We start from the raw sequence: 15,611 nt of genomic DNA on the forward strand, positions 1-15,611 counted from the left end.
GTATTTATTTTAGGATTTTTGTACAGACTGTAAAAGTATATAAAGTTTACAAAGAAAATTATATCCCTTCCTCTCCTTTTGATCTAGCAGATAAAGAGATTTTTTTTCTCAGAAAACTTACTGAGTTATACAGCTCAATACTAATAAACTATTCTATGTTGTTTTTTTAATGCCAGAGACTATTCTTGTGTGAGACATTGGTCAGATATTTGTCTCCATTGCATCAGCTGTGGTAGCATTGTCTCTGCTTCATACACTTAAGCCATTAAAACGCTGTACAGGTTTCAAAGCCTAATAATATCTTAGCAACAAATGCAGCTAAATGGCAATGACAAAACTGACTCTAGTTATAGAGTTCAAGTTTACACTGAAAAATTTATTTCCCTCTTTTGCTACCTAAAAATTAACTCCTCTGTATTTATGGCCTCATTCTCCTTGTTGCTACACTAAAAAATATCAGTTAAATTTACACATTTCCTTTGTTTACTGGAATTTTATACTGCTATCTTTGAAACAGTGGCATACTAAATAACTTGCAAGGTGTGATTGTAGACTGTGACTGGCAGGGATTTACATGAAAATGAGTTTATAGGCTTGGCCTTCAAAATGACTTGTGATTATTCTTGTGAGTCCTTCTAAAATGTAGAGAGAGCAGTATATCCTTCACCAAGCAGCAATAAAATTGTAATCCTTCAGCAGTCATCCTTAACCTCTGTCAAAGGAAAAAGGAAACTTGACAAGGCATTTGTAGCCTCCCAAGATCTTGTATCATAAGATATAAAATATGAATCCATGACAAAACTGTTGATTTGTGTTCTCAGTGGCTGTTGGAGATAGATAATTCTATCTGTATGCTTTACCTGCAAAATTAATGTGTTGGGTTTTTTCCCTATAATGCAGGAAAAGAGGCAAAGAGTAGAATAAATGACCATTTTTTGTTACTGTTTCAAAGCTCTCCAACTGGGGAGCAATAGATTTGTTACATTTGACTTTGAATAAATTTTGAAGATCATATTTGACAGTTATTCCAGTTTTGGATGCAGCTATGACTCCAGTTGTTAAACACCACAATTAACACATCCAATAACACCTATAGAAGCAGATTTTCTCTTTTCAAACTTTTTAAATCCACATGTGCAGGAAACTAATACATTCCCGTAGTTTAGAGCTATTGCTTTCTTTTAACTGTATGATTAGTTTCCTTAGATATGGCCATTTTCTCAAACCTGATGAAGATTAAATGTGCTTTAAATGTTCAGTCATTGTCTTTATGGTCCTCGTGAAACAGCAGCTTTATAGAAGAAAGTCAATAAAGCTCTGATTGCTTACTTTTTTTGCCTTGCCTAAAGAAAATAGAAACCTGTTTTAATGCAGTTTCATTTGTTGTTTCCTTTTCTGTTTATTTTAGGATGATTTGATTACTGGTTTGAAAATGTGCATTCATTTGAGTTTAATTTTTTTGTGATTTCATAATTGAGATTGTATTGGTTTTTTCAGTTAAAGCTTTGAGCACATACTTGAGATGTAGTTTGGATTGGTTTTATGGATTTGTTCTTTAAAGTTATTCAAAGAACATTAATTCGAACACATTTCATTCCATGACTGGGTTCTGAAATGCATTTGCCTGATGTAAAATTTGCTCTACTTTGTGGTTAAAGTGATATGACTGTCATGGGGGCAAAGGATGTTTCTTCAATTCACTGGCTGAAGGAAGGTAAATTTAACAAGAAAGGTAGTGAGATAATCAGGTCATCAGGATTTTGATTTTCTAGAAAATCAAAAGGTGGATTTTAGCTTTTAGAATATGAGTACTGATATTTTTTTGGCATCTCAGGCTTTTTGTCTCAGAATTATATTTCTATCTGTTCTATACAGTGATGTGATACAGCAGGTCCTTTTCTGTTCAGGAGATTCCAGGCAAGCATTAATTAAAATCTTCCCTGTATGTGTAGCATCACTCTTTTCCATGTTATTTACCTGCAGAACTTTCAGAATTTTTCTCTGGAATTCAATGGACATAGTGCCCATCCCCACTGAGCTATATCATCATATTATGTACATTTATATTTCATGTATTTTCCAAGTGAACATATTGAAAGCAGTTGTTTCCAGTTTCCTGTCACACTTTAATTAGTAGTATGGATGTGAGCATTTACTCATGGCTGAGAAGGGCACCTTTAGCTGTCCTTAAAAGAATTTATTTGTTAAATACATTATCCAGTTAATTTGGCCAACTGTCACCTAGACCAGGCAGTGGTACAGAAGCTGCTGAAGTTTATCATTTGGTCTTTCAGCTTCAAAAGCAGATGGCACATTCTGAACTGAGAAAGTCCTCAACATGTTTTTGTACCTTCACATGGAAATTTTGGCAAGATGCAATGTATTAAGTACTAGCTACTTACATTATCAGTGTCCATGATCTTACCTATGCTTCTGCTTCCTTTCTTTCCACAGAAGAGGAAAATCACAGCTTGAACTATTCTACAAAGTTTTTTTTGCATGTGCATTCTGAAAATTTGTTTCTAAAAAGAATATGTAAATCACTATCTGTACAATATGTTGACTCAAAATGAGTCATGGCCTTTACCTATTTCATTTCATTATTTCAGAGATATACAGGTTTTCATAATAGTGCCTACGTTTAAGTCATATTTTTATTGTTATTTACAGGTGTTGGATATTCTGCATAGTGCGAAAGTATTACTTAAAATTACATGAAATCAGTAAACAAAAAAAAGAACCAAACCCTAATTTTCTGATGATTTGCTATCATTTCCTACATTACCAGTTACCTAGGAATACAGGATTTTTTTGTTTGATGATTTGGAAACATCTGAGCAGCAGGTTTTGTGTCTCATCATGTATCAGGTATATAGTGTAGCTTAACTTTCATATGTGCAATACTGAGTTCCAACATAATCAATTATGTGATGAATGAGAAATGGAAAGGTGTTTTGGTAAATGACTTGAGACAGCTCCATGCAATATCGCCGTCATCGCACCTCATCTTTTCAAAATTGTTTGAAGATTGACAGTGAAAGAAGTCTGGGATAGATTTAAGGATTTTTATTTTATTAGATGAATTTATAAAATTGTTTTAAAAAAACATGCTTAGATGTGGTTTTAAAAAGGAATATTTTATATACTCTATATGTTAATTTTGAATTTAAGTCAGCACATATATGAATTATACCCATGTAGATGTTTTGTTTCATAGAACTGGAAATGCTGAAGGATATTAATTTTTATAAATTTTGAAGAAAATTTCTGATTACTTTTAGAAGGACATATATACAACTACACACTTTCATGTTTACTGCATTTTCTATAGCAATTGAAAATTTCATAAAATTATCACATTTGCCACTATAAGGTAGGAATGTTTTTACAGTGTATGCCTATGTAATGTTTGTACTCTGAAAGCCTTAATCTTAGTTTCATCAATCCAGCTGTTACAGTTTTACACAGATAAATCACTACATCTGTTACTCAGTCTTAAAAATAGTCCCATAAGAGATGCATCAAGCTAGTGAATACAAATTCTTGTATATGCAATTAAAATTTAAAACAAAAATTTGGAACATTGGAATCAGCTAGTTAAATCATTCCATGTGGCATGCTATCTGGAATAACTCAAATAAGAAAATGGATTCTCATAAAGAATATAGAAAAGATTACCTTTTGTGTTTGTTTCAATTTCAGCTTTTGTGCATGAACAGAACATTCAGTGTGTTTAGAAACATAAGCCACTTTCTGAAGTTATTTTGCTTTCATTCATCAGCACTATGCAATATTTCATCAGTGATCTGCCAAAGCCAACAAACCAACTGCTATGGCTGTTCTTGCTCATTATCTACTAACTTGAAGAGCAGATGTTTGAATTCCTGTACCCTTTGTACTCTGGTTTTACACTAGATTTTCTTACATTAACTGACCTTACAGGAATGGTTCAAGAACACAGAAAGACAGAATCAAATGATTCTTTAGGCTCGAAAGGACCTCTTGAAGTCCTTCCAACATTCCTGCCCAAGCTGGGTGTCCTGGTTTCAGCTGGGATAGAGTTTTCTTCTCAGTAACTGGTATAGTGCTGTGTTTTGCATTCAGTATGAGGGTAAGGTTGATAACACATTAATGCTTTGGTTGTTGCTAAATCGTGTTTATCCTATGTCAAGGGCTTGCTATTTTGCGTCTCATACTCTGTCTGTAAGGAGGTACACAAAAAAAATCATTAACTAATTTTGGATGGTTTATTGCAAAGTGGCTCACCACAGACTAGTTCATAGTATATGGCATCATAATATTTTCATCTTCCAATTCATAGGGTGTCATTATACATTTATCTTAGATGAAAAGGCTTTTTCACAAACTGATACCTGCTGTGTTTTCTTATGCACAATTTACAGAGTTGCAGTAAATGCTATTTGAGCTCCTACAAGGATGTGTATTCCAAAAACTAAAACTACTGACTGAATTCAATGCGTCAAAGAAAGCTTGGGGTTCTCTGGCTGGGTGTGAGTTTACTTCAGCCTCTTTCGAAGATGTTCATATCTATATAAATTTTAAAATGCGAACTGTATTAACAGTTCCGTAATACACAGTAGAATAGTACAACACTGTCAGCTGCCTTTCCTGAAGGAGCAGGCATCCAGACCTCCATGCTGAACTGGGCTCTGAGTCACAGGTGACTCAGACCTACCTGAAACCATAGAAGCAACATAAGAAAGCAATGTGTATTTACCATATTTCAAAGATATAGATTTGAAAAAATATGAGGCTGTTGATTACTTACATTTTTTAAGAAAAATGCTGATGAATCATATTTACTCCATCTAATCTCACCTACTTTCAAGTAAGGTATTAATCTAAAGGAGTTTGCCTGTATAAGTACATGGATTTATGGCAAAAATTAAAAATTTGTACAGTACTCAGACACTTATTGCTCACTAGGATAAGAGCTGACAGTCTGTCTTTAGGTTACCTTCCTCAATGGTCAGTGTTAAATGGTGAACATGCTGAAAAAATAGAAGAACTGGTTTGCAAAATACTCTTTATTTGTTTCTTACAATCTTTTATCCCATTGATAACCCCTTTTTTCTGTTGCAATTACTGCAGCTTCAAACCTACTTAAAATTCAAGATTTTGTTGTTGTAAGTCTTAATGATAAAAGAAATATATTTTATAAATGTCTCTAGTGGCATGGAAAATAATACTGGAAAGTATTATTTGGAAAGTCCTGTTAGCATGGCACACCTTCCAATCTCCTGTTGAACATGGAATTTGAAAAATTAAATTTTGTTGGTAATTTTATGTATTTAATTTTTATGCCAAATTTGGCATTCTGTAAAATCAAATTCTGTCTGGGGGAAAATGCTGATTTTAGCTCAAAGAGATGCTCCAATCATGAGCTTGAAATTGACATAGTAAATTCTCATTTGCCCTTCAATGTCCTGAAAAAAATAAGAGAGCATCATTTGCATCATTTAATCTCTATTCCTGAAGGTATCCACCAGAATTTAAATTTTTAATTGTTAGAAGAAGAGATGCTACAGATGACGGTATTTCCTATAGGAAAAAGGATAGCTGTTATTTTCAACCATATTTTCTGTTTTAAGAATGTAACATATTTCATTTGAATTACCAGTGTTGCTAAAGGGTATTTGTATTTATAAGCAAGTTCAATTTAGCATAATAAAGCAAAATCAAGTAACATACAAAAAAGGCACTAACTTTCACAGTATTTTGGATTGTTTTTACTATTGTAGGATGAATTAATTCATCCTAAAAGGCATAACTGTGTCATAGCTATGCAGAATAATTAATCATTCACCACAAAGACTTAAAGATTTAACTTTCGACTAATTTGCAAGAAATACAAAAAATGTTTTGTGATGGTGAGCAAAAAAATTTCACAGTTCTGAAGAAAATTCTGTCATGTCAGTGGTCATTTTGACATGAGTCTAGCTTGATGTTTTATATACTGACTGTCCCAGTGAGAGTTCCTGTATAGTCTAGTGGTAGAATGGAAGGGTTTCATCAATCTTTCCTGTGGTTAAAGTGCATTCCTGCCAAAATATTTTGTTGTTCTTCCACCACTCTCCCTCTCTAATGTAGAGGACCAGACTTGAAAATAATAAAGGCTGGTATTATCAGTTTGGAGCAATGTTTTTATTATGTCCATTTTTATCTAAGTCAAACACTTCAGTAATACCCTCATACTCATACTCTGAATTTCATTTATTCCAGTTATTAAGTTTAAAGAAGTCCACTTAACCCAAGTGGTTCAAGACAGCATATTTTCTTTGCATTTTTTCCTACTAGAAATGAAGTGGTAAAATGAAAAGGACTAATGAGGAATGCTTAAAAACACCATCATGTCAATTTTAATGTCTTTAAACAGGATAAGACGTTTAATGATCATGGTAATCTCTAATGTTTGTTTTTTATTTCATTGTTAAGTGCATTACAAATATGTTGGTAATTAGATATGTGAATAGATTGTTAGGTTTTCATGCTATAACCTTCACAAAGCATGACTAAAATATTGTATAATTCAGAACATTCTAAAACCTTCCTGTTAGCAGACCCTCTTATCAAACATGACAAAATAATAGCTAGTGTAATTTTCAGAATAACCAGAAAATTTCATTTTCCAAAGGAAAGTGTGAGATTAATAATCACATTAAAGAAACAGTCTCAGTGCACTATTGAAAATTGCAGTAATTATTTATTACTTTCTTAGTGAGTGATGCTGCTAACAGCAGCTATTTCTCTATGAGATTTTACTGAATATCTATGCCACAATTTATTAGGTCTTCTAAAGACAGTAAGTTGTGAATTCACCAGAATTAAGGTATACATTATAAAGTATAATGAATCGCATTTCATTATCTTTGATTTTTAGATTTGGCTATGTGTTATAATTTTAAAATTCCAATATTCAAAAAATCTCTGGATTTCTGCAAGAAAAATAGGAAGAATAAAGTTCTAATAGTCTGTATAACCCAATTTCCATTTTCTGGATACATCTGCTTTGAAAATTATATTATTCGCCTTTCAGCAGTGCTGCAGATAAAGCATACTTGAGTGGTTTTTTATTATACCATGGAAATTCTAAACTGCATTTAACCTAAATTTCCAAAATTTGCTAAGTTCTTTAGAATTCTCCTTTTCTGTATTAAAGGAGACTGCTTTAATGGTGCAGAATTGTGCATAGTCTTGTTTTTTCTGTGTGCTACATAAAGCATTGTATTCTAAGTACTGTTGATGTGATTGCTTACTCACTGCAGTTTCTCTACATAGACAGTGATGTCCTATGATTCACTTTTCTATCTTCTTGTGTCTGGGTCAGGCTGTGTGAAACAGATAGCAAAGATTTCAAAATATTTGGCTACTCCCGCTGTTCCAGGGAAGAAGTGGGATGTGTGGCCCTTTTGATCTGCTTGGAAGGAAGAGCAGTTATTTCACATACATGTTAGTACAAAGGGATTTCAGTACTGCTGAAGGGACTCTAGGCATTATGCATGAAACAGTGCAGATATCAGTGACACGAAGGAAAAAAGGAGTCACTGGATTACAGAAGGAATAATAAAATAATAAAATTCAAGATAATCTGATATAGTGTTCAATATTTTTATAATTTCAATATTTATTTATTTATTTATTTCTAATGTATATAAAATTCTCTAAAATACATCATCTGTGTCTGGTCACCCAGTGATTTACACAGGGGACTTTTCAGACAACAGTTTCCTTTCTGTTAATTCGGCACAGCACATGGAGTATAGAGCCAAATATATTATGAAGGTGCCATGTTGCTTTCTTCCTGAGAAGTGAGTTGGTAGTTTACACTGTTGTATTTGAGAGTTCTGAAGAGCTAAACAACAAAATAAAACTGTGAAGAAGAAGCAGTTTTTTAATTCTCTTCCTCAAGCCTGTTGTTCTGTATGTGAAAGATCAATACAGAAATAAAATTGGTTCAGTGTGCTTGTAACAGTTGGCAATTCTCTATGGGTTTGCTTTAGCTGAGAGCAATAGGAAGTGTTATTTGCTCTGTAGGTATTGAAAATCAGTAGAAAATAAAAAGCAGTAGTCAGCCAGCCTTTGCATGAATGTCCAAAAAAGCAGTGGTAGAGGGAAGGGCAAGAAAATGTATGTGTCTCTCAACAGGCCAGTCTGGCTCTCTTTGATTACTCTCATGAGCAGCAATAACAGCAGAAGAGTCAGAAGGCAGGGCTCCACAAACAACAAAACAGGCAGAGAAGTCATGCAGTCCAGAGTGCTGTGGGGTTAAGATGAATTTTCTCCTGTGTGCTGAGAAGAGAGCAGTTCTTCTTGGTCTAGGTAACCAGCTCTGAGCTCATCAGCAAACTCACCATGGTTTCAAAAAGTTTGGTTAGTCTTAGCTTGTTACTTAGTTCACACAACTCTAAAGTGGGAGTAGCATTTACCTATCTCCAAAAAACGTTCGAAAGACTGAATGTTCTGAGGCAAAAAGTCTTAAAAATGTGACATTGAGCTTCTGGTGCATGATCTGTATTTTGTGCTATACTCAATCCACCTCTGTGACCAAAAATTTTCACAGGACCTCAGGTATATTGGGGATATTTGTTTCATACAGTTCATTGGATAACCTTTTTCATGGGTGTTAAGGGAAAGACGAAAGAGCAATGGTTATTATTTAATTGTTATAACCTTATTTTTTTCTAAATTCTTGCTTTCTAAAGAAATTTCAGGCAAATGTTTAATATATGGTTTTCACATATGCAGAGAAGAAAGAACAAAACAGGACATCATGCAGCCAATTTTTTCCAGGCTAGCTGGTTCATACTAGCAGTAAGAAAATTTGGTGCTGCAAATTGAGTCACTTGATTAAAGAGAATATTGAGTAAAATTCACACATACAAGTATTAAATACTACTCCTTGATAGTCATGAGAGAGAGAGGAAAAAAAAGAAAGAGATGTCAACTTCATCTTTCTGAGAGAGAGAGAGAGAAATACCCACTGCATCTTTCCGAGAGTCTGCAAGAAACTTATTTGTGGAACACATCATAGGAAGGAAGGTATTTCTCTTCCTTTAACTGTAGTGCATTGATTCTGTGAGGAATTTATATTTTGGTATAATTAATTCAGGTGGGAGAAGTTACTCCACCTCTTTGATTGTCACTGTCATTAACTTATTGTTTGAAGCACGCATTAACCTGGCTTTTTCTTAGACCATGAAGTGCCTGTGAAACTTTCTTCTCTGCTTGCTCACCATCGTGTACCACTTGCCTTCTATCCCATGCTCCTTAGCTTTGTTGATCTATTTTCAGTGGAATTAGCGATGCTGCTGTTACATCTGTGATCCCCTTCATCCAAAGATGCTTTGTCATTTTGTGACCATTACTTGATCTTGTCCTTTCCTTGGCTGGAAATATACAGAATTTATTGAAAATTCACTTCACTGGAGGCTGATTGCAGACAGTAATTTAAGCTGTGGGTAAATATAACAGAAAGTAGAGAGAAGAGACCTTCACCAGAAACAGGCAGATTTGTACTAGTATGACATCATGCAGTTAAAAAAAATAGATATTTTAAAATATCTAGGACAAGTTTTCAAAGGCATTATTATCAAACTGGCACTGACCAAGCTGTGCAATAGAACAGTTTTTTCAGCTCAAAGATTTGTGTCCACATGTTAATAACTTAATATTTTATCAAAGTGCCTGCAAAGGTTATAGAAGGAAGATGTAGAGTGCAGGTGCCCAGGCACTGGCAGTGGGGGCTGCAGCAGATGGGAATTTCATGAAAGAACTGTGACTCATGGAGACCCCACACTGGGCAAGGAGGAAAGTGTGAGAGACAAGGAGCAGCAGAGAGAGGTTCTTAAATACTGACCCATATTCTCCATCCTCCTTCTGCACTGTTTGCTTTGGGGAGATACAGAAGTTGCAAACGGAGAAAAGTTGAGCCTGAAATAAAGGGGGTTAGGGAGAAGAGGTTTAACTTTTCTCTTTGTTTCTTTGCCATCAAATCTATTTAATTGCCAATAAATTAAATAAATTTTCCCCATGTCAGTCTTGTGATGATAATTGGTAAGTGATCCCCCTGCTTTATCTTGGCCCAGGAGTTTTGTCATCATGCTTCCCCACCCTCACTGTCATGTTGAGGAGGGGCAAGAGAGCAGCTGGGTGAGCAGCTGGCAGCTGACTGAGGTCAACCCACCTCAGAAGGAACAGGGAAGTGATACTGAACATGATTTTCCTGCATTCGTTCCAAGTGTAGTTGTGCAGTCAAAATTTTGTAACAGATACGTGACCTCTTCAGTTTATTTAAATTATAAGTAGTGCTGTCTTGTGCTGGATAAGACTGTATTCTGTTGTTCAACAGAATGTAAATACGAGTATATTGTAGAATTCTTGTAGTCACATGGTAAGTGTTAGCATATAGTAACATAAAAAAGCAATTATTGTCTCACACTGCTGGTGCTATGGTCTTTCCAGAGGTGTGAAAAATATTGCTGCATTAGAGAGTACTTCCAGATAAAGTAACTGTTTTAACAGTTTGCAGACAGGTTCTCTGGATCTGTGGAAACCCTATGCTTTGCTATAAAATAGCAAAACTTTATATAATGCCAAATCTGCATTTGAGCTCACACTTCAAGTGAACTGTATTAAATATACATGTAACTGTTAGATGTTTGGAGTACATTAAAATAAAATTATTCTTCAGGTCATTGACTGCCTTTTCTGGAGGCTTTGCTCAAGTGCAGTATCACATGTTTGCTGTACATTTCCCTGTTTGGGGTAATGGCATTCATATGGCACCAATTCACATCTGTGCCTTGGGATACGTGTCCCTGTGGTTTTTCTTCTGCAGCTTATATGTGATTTGCAGTACTGCTCTGCTGCTTGCAGTGGCAGTGGATGTGACTTCCTGCTGCACTGAAGGGTTTTAGTGAGAACACCAGGACTAGGGATCTATACATTGTCACAGAAATTGTTTTATCCCTGCTACGGTTCACATTGTCTTGTCAGAGCTGCCAGCACCTAGCAGACCAGTAGTAATGAAAGATGTGAATGTGAGAGCTACAGCATAGCATGCTGTGCTGCTACTAAATTACTCAGCAGCCATTCAAAACACCTTCAGAAAATACATTTTCTCTTGATTTGAATACATTTTATGTAAATCTGACATGTGGTTTGGCCCCTGGGTTTTGTTCCCAACACTGTCAGAAACAATCTTCTGCAACCTCTTTTGTTCATCCATCTGGAAAATAACAGGATTATGCTTGCCTGCCTTCTGGGGCAGGTATAAGTTTTGTTCAACAGCAAATGTTGTGAAAAATACAAAACTAAACACCAGCCTGTGCCTGACATAAGCCAAGGCATGTTCTGACCATTTCTTTCCTTGGCCGAAGAGCATTCTTCCCCAACCAGCCAAAGAGGAAGACACTGATTCTTATTAAGACTGGGAGTTTTTCCTTCACTTTTAATGAAAGAGAAGAACACAACACTTTGTTTTAATGGATTTTTTTCAACAAAATACTTAACCCTGTAACCCTGTAATCTTTCAAGATTTCTGAATGTATTTCATGGAGGTAGTGAATGTGGAACTTTTATCTTACCACTTTGTAAATGGCATTTCTTCAATTCCCATGGAGAGAAGCAGGAACACAAGCAGTTTTACTGAAAATTTAAGGTGGGGATATGTAAGAAAAAAAAGGTGACACATAAGTGGAGTTTCTGTTTGCTTGATGCAGACAATAATCTCAGCAGCAGCCTATGCCAGATGTATATCCATGTTTTTCAATTCTAGAACTCAGTTTGGTGAAGCACTGAGGTTAATGCTGTATTGGTGGTCTTGCTAAGTACTCAGTCTCCACTCTAAGGGCTATGAATGCTTTCTAAAGTCCATATAAATTCATCATGTTTCCTTTGAAACTTCAAATTTGAGCCAGAAAGTTATTTGGTTTATTTTGTGGGGTTTTGTTTCTTTCTTTCTTTTCTGTTTTTCCAGAACTCCATCTTTAATAATTGTGAAATTCTCTATTTAATAATAGACAAATTCAGTCAGCATGACCATTTGCTTTGTCTCTAATAAAAATTGCAAAAAGTCTCAAAATCTAAAAAGTAATCCTATGGTATTTAGGTATTTACACTTTCCAGTACAAGAATATTCATTCATATTGAATGGCAAACGGCTGTCTAATATTGCGTATGTTACATTTCAGCATAATGTATTTTCAGCCAATATAATATCTGTGATATTTTATTTTCTTGTGCATTTTACACTAGTCAGCATCTCACAGCTTTTGGAATTAATATCTCTTATTAAAGCCCTTTTTGTTCAGGAAGATAATGTCAGTCTTACTAAGCAAGCAATTGAACAGAAAAGTGATTAATTAGGTTTTATTAGTTGCAAACTGCTGTAAAAATTCTGCTGATCTGACTGAAAAATTATCTTTTGGGGGATTTGGGAATTTTGTTTTTAGTCAGGTCAGATCACTAGTCCCACTCCCTGTTTCATCAATTGGGCACCATTATTTTTGGTAGCAGCACACTTTCATATTGAATAAAAATGTCCCTTATTAACAATAGATGTTATAAAATATGAAATATTTTGCCACTCAAGCAAATATGGCAGTTGGATCCAAAAAGAGGCCTAGGTCTTGGAAAGTCCTTTAATTCTTATTCTGAAGAGTTAATGTGTAGAAGACAAACATTATGCAATGTATCCAACAATGTCAGAATTAGTTCACTTCATATCATTGCTTTGTGATTTAAAGTAATTAAGTAATTTGTCCATAAAAATTTTATTATAGCTGATCATGTTTTCTGACAAGTTGGCAGCAAGATTGTGGGATTTTTTTGGTAGCTTTTATCTCCTTTGTCATGTTGTATTATAGTAGTGATTAAATTCTGAGCATGTATTTTTGTTTTCACTTAGAATTCTTGCTATGATATTTTGTGTTTTTTCCTTTCGTACTTTTTATTTTTAAACTATTCAAAATCTGTTGCCATTTTTCTCAGTTATGAGCAGGAAGACAGTTAAGTACACCAAAGGTTGAGTACTGAATACAGAAAACCAAATGGCCAAAAACATTTACAGCTGCATTAAGTAGGAAATGAAGCAGCACAGAATTGTTCTGTTTAAATTCAAGATGAGCTTCAAGAAGCTAGTGTATTTCATCTCACCTTACACAAGTTCTTGAACTAAACATGAACTAACATTTTGTGACCTGCAACTTTCATGGCATAGTACTACTGCATCTTCAGTGGATGAAATAAATTAAATTGCCTAGTAACTGGGAAAACTTCATGTACATATTCTGTACTTTTAAAATCTCATTGCATACCTTTAAACAAAAAGTAGACAAAAATTCACATATTTTATTCTTCCAAACTGCATATTCAATTGTTTGAAATATTTTACATGTCCGTAGCTGAGAGTATCCCTGCTCATTTTAATCCCATATAGCTGAGGATGGTTTTCTATGAGCTACAAAGAGCATCTCCTATAAAAAATACTGTGCCTTAAATCATTATCATGGATAGTAGATTCCAAAATGTTCAGTTGAACAAAAATGAAAATTAAAGACTTTGCTTAATAAGCTTTTTGCTCTTTCCTTTGCAGTTTTCTCTCTAGAAATAATCATGCTCTCTTTTTATATCAGTGTAGAGTTTGTATCTGATTCAAGCCAAATAAGGTCTGTTTCTTCCCTTCCTACCCAAACTGTAAACAGTGACAATAGTGGACAAACACAGAACTTCCTTTGCTCCCTCAACCTTTCCTGAATAAAAAAGGATGACAAAAGGAAGGCAGGGTAAATTAAAACATAAGTAGTCATGAAGTAGATTTCTCGTAACTGATTCCCCACGTAATTTATTCTGTTTATTTAATTATGTGCAGCACATATTGTAGTTGAACCATCAGCAGGTGTCCTGCCTTTCATATGTCAGGCACAGGTGTATGGGGTTTTTTTTCCTCCCTGACCAAATAGTAGCCTATTTTGGTTGGGTTTTTTTTTTTGTTTGCTTGCTTGTTTGTTTTGTTGGGTTGGGGGGGGGGGGTGAGGAAGACGGTTTGGGTTTTTTTTGTTTTAATTTGAAAAAACCGTGCAATAGCTGCTCACCCTATCTTCCTGCCAACTCTGTGTTCCTCTGGCACACAAATGAGAGGCAGATGGACAGGAGGCAAAGTTTTCCAGGTTCATCATTAACCAAAGCACTTAATATTGACTGAAAACAGGCAAGTATTTGACTGCTGCAATTTAGTAAGTGCAATGGGTATGTCCTTTAAAAGCAAGTTTTGTTTAGATTAATTCTTCCCAATTTCTACTAACTTCATGTACGATCAATAAAAGCATGACAATCACAGAACTTGCACTCATTGCCTGACACATTTGGCATTCTTCAGACAACATCTTGGACAAGTCTGTTCATCTGCTTCAGCTTTTTCCCTGTGATACAAGACTTACAGAGACCTTTTTATGTAAAATTCATTATTAATCACAAAGTTCTGAGGTGCATAGATGAAGACTAAAGTAATTTCTAAAGATAACTTTTATTGGATAGGTAAAGCTGTTTCCTAAAATACAGTGCCATTCAGATAGAACATTCCTTTCAAGGCTTTCCTAATACCCTGATATCCAGACCAGCTAAGTGGGTAGAAAATTTGTTGGTCAGCATTGCATTGTCTATCTGGCAGTCAGTACTCATGGCTTTCGTTACCTCTCAGTGTGACCCAGGGAAATAAGTATTTCATTGGGCCCTTCAGAGGAAAAGAATCTTCCAGCACAACCTCCTAGGGTTTGCCTTAGAGGCATGTCTGAAGTATACTCTCATGGATGCTCTTCTGACCACATTAGAAGTATTTTTGCTATACACAATTATTTGAAATTATTCATTTTTCCTTTTCTATTTAAATTTGAAGGACAACTTTCTTTTCCAAACCTTGCAAGTATCTGATATATAGGCTGGGATATGTTGATATATTTAGTTTGATCAGTTTTTAATAAGCTTGGTTTGTTCTTGGTATTTTTGGTGTTTGAAGATTTAAAGAGTGACTTGAAATGAAAGACAACTCTTTTGATTTTATTTCATTCTAAAGCAAGACTTCTTGTTTTACAGACTATTTGATGAAACCTAATTACTGGTCAGTACTGAATCCTCTGAGCCAAATGATATCCACTATGAGATCATGCTACCATCCATTTTTCTAGAGTGCAATATTCTTTTATCTATTGCAGTAAAAAACAAACAAACAAACAAACAAACAAACCACAAAAAATAACCTTTGGCAAGGCAATGCTGTAAAGGGATCAGCTATAATAATGAATACAAACATACAGAAGACACCCAAGAGGCAACAGCCAGAACCTGGAACACAGGAAGTTCCACCTGACATGGGAAAGAGCTTCTTTACTGTGAGGATGGCTGAGCACTGGAACAGAGTGCCCAGAGAGACTGTGGGCATTGTCTCCTTCTATGGAGATACTCAAAAGCTATCCAGAATATCTCCTTCTATGGAGATACTCAAAGCAAACACAAAAGATATGCTCTAGGGCACCCTGCTTCAGCAGGGATGTTGGAACAGATGACCTCCAGTGGCCCCTTCCAACCTGGCCCAT

Source organism: Coloeus monedula (genome assembly GCF_965178545.1).
Source record: "Coloeus monedula genome assembly, chromosome: 2".
Classification (NCBI taxonomy): Eukaryota; Metazoa; Chordata; class Aves; order Passeriformes; family Corvidae; genus Coloeus; species Coloeus monedula.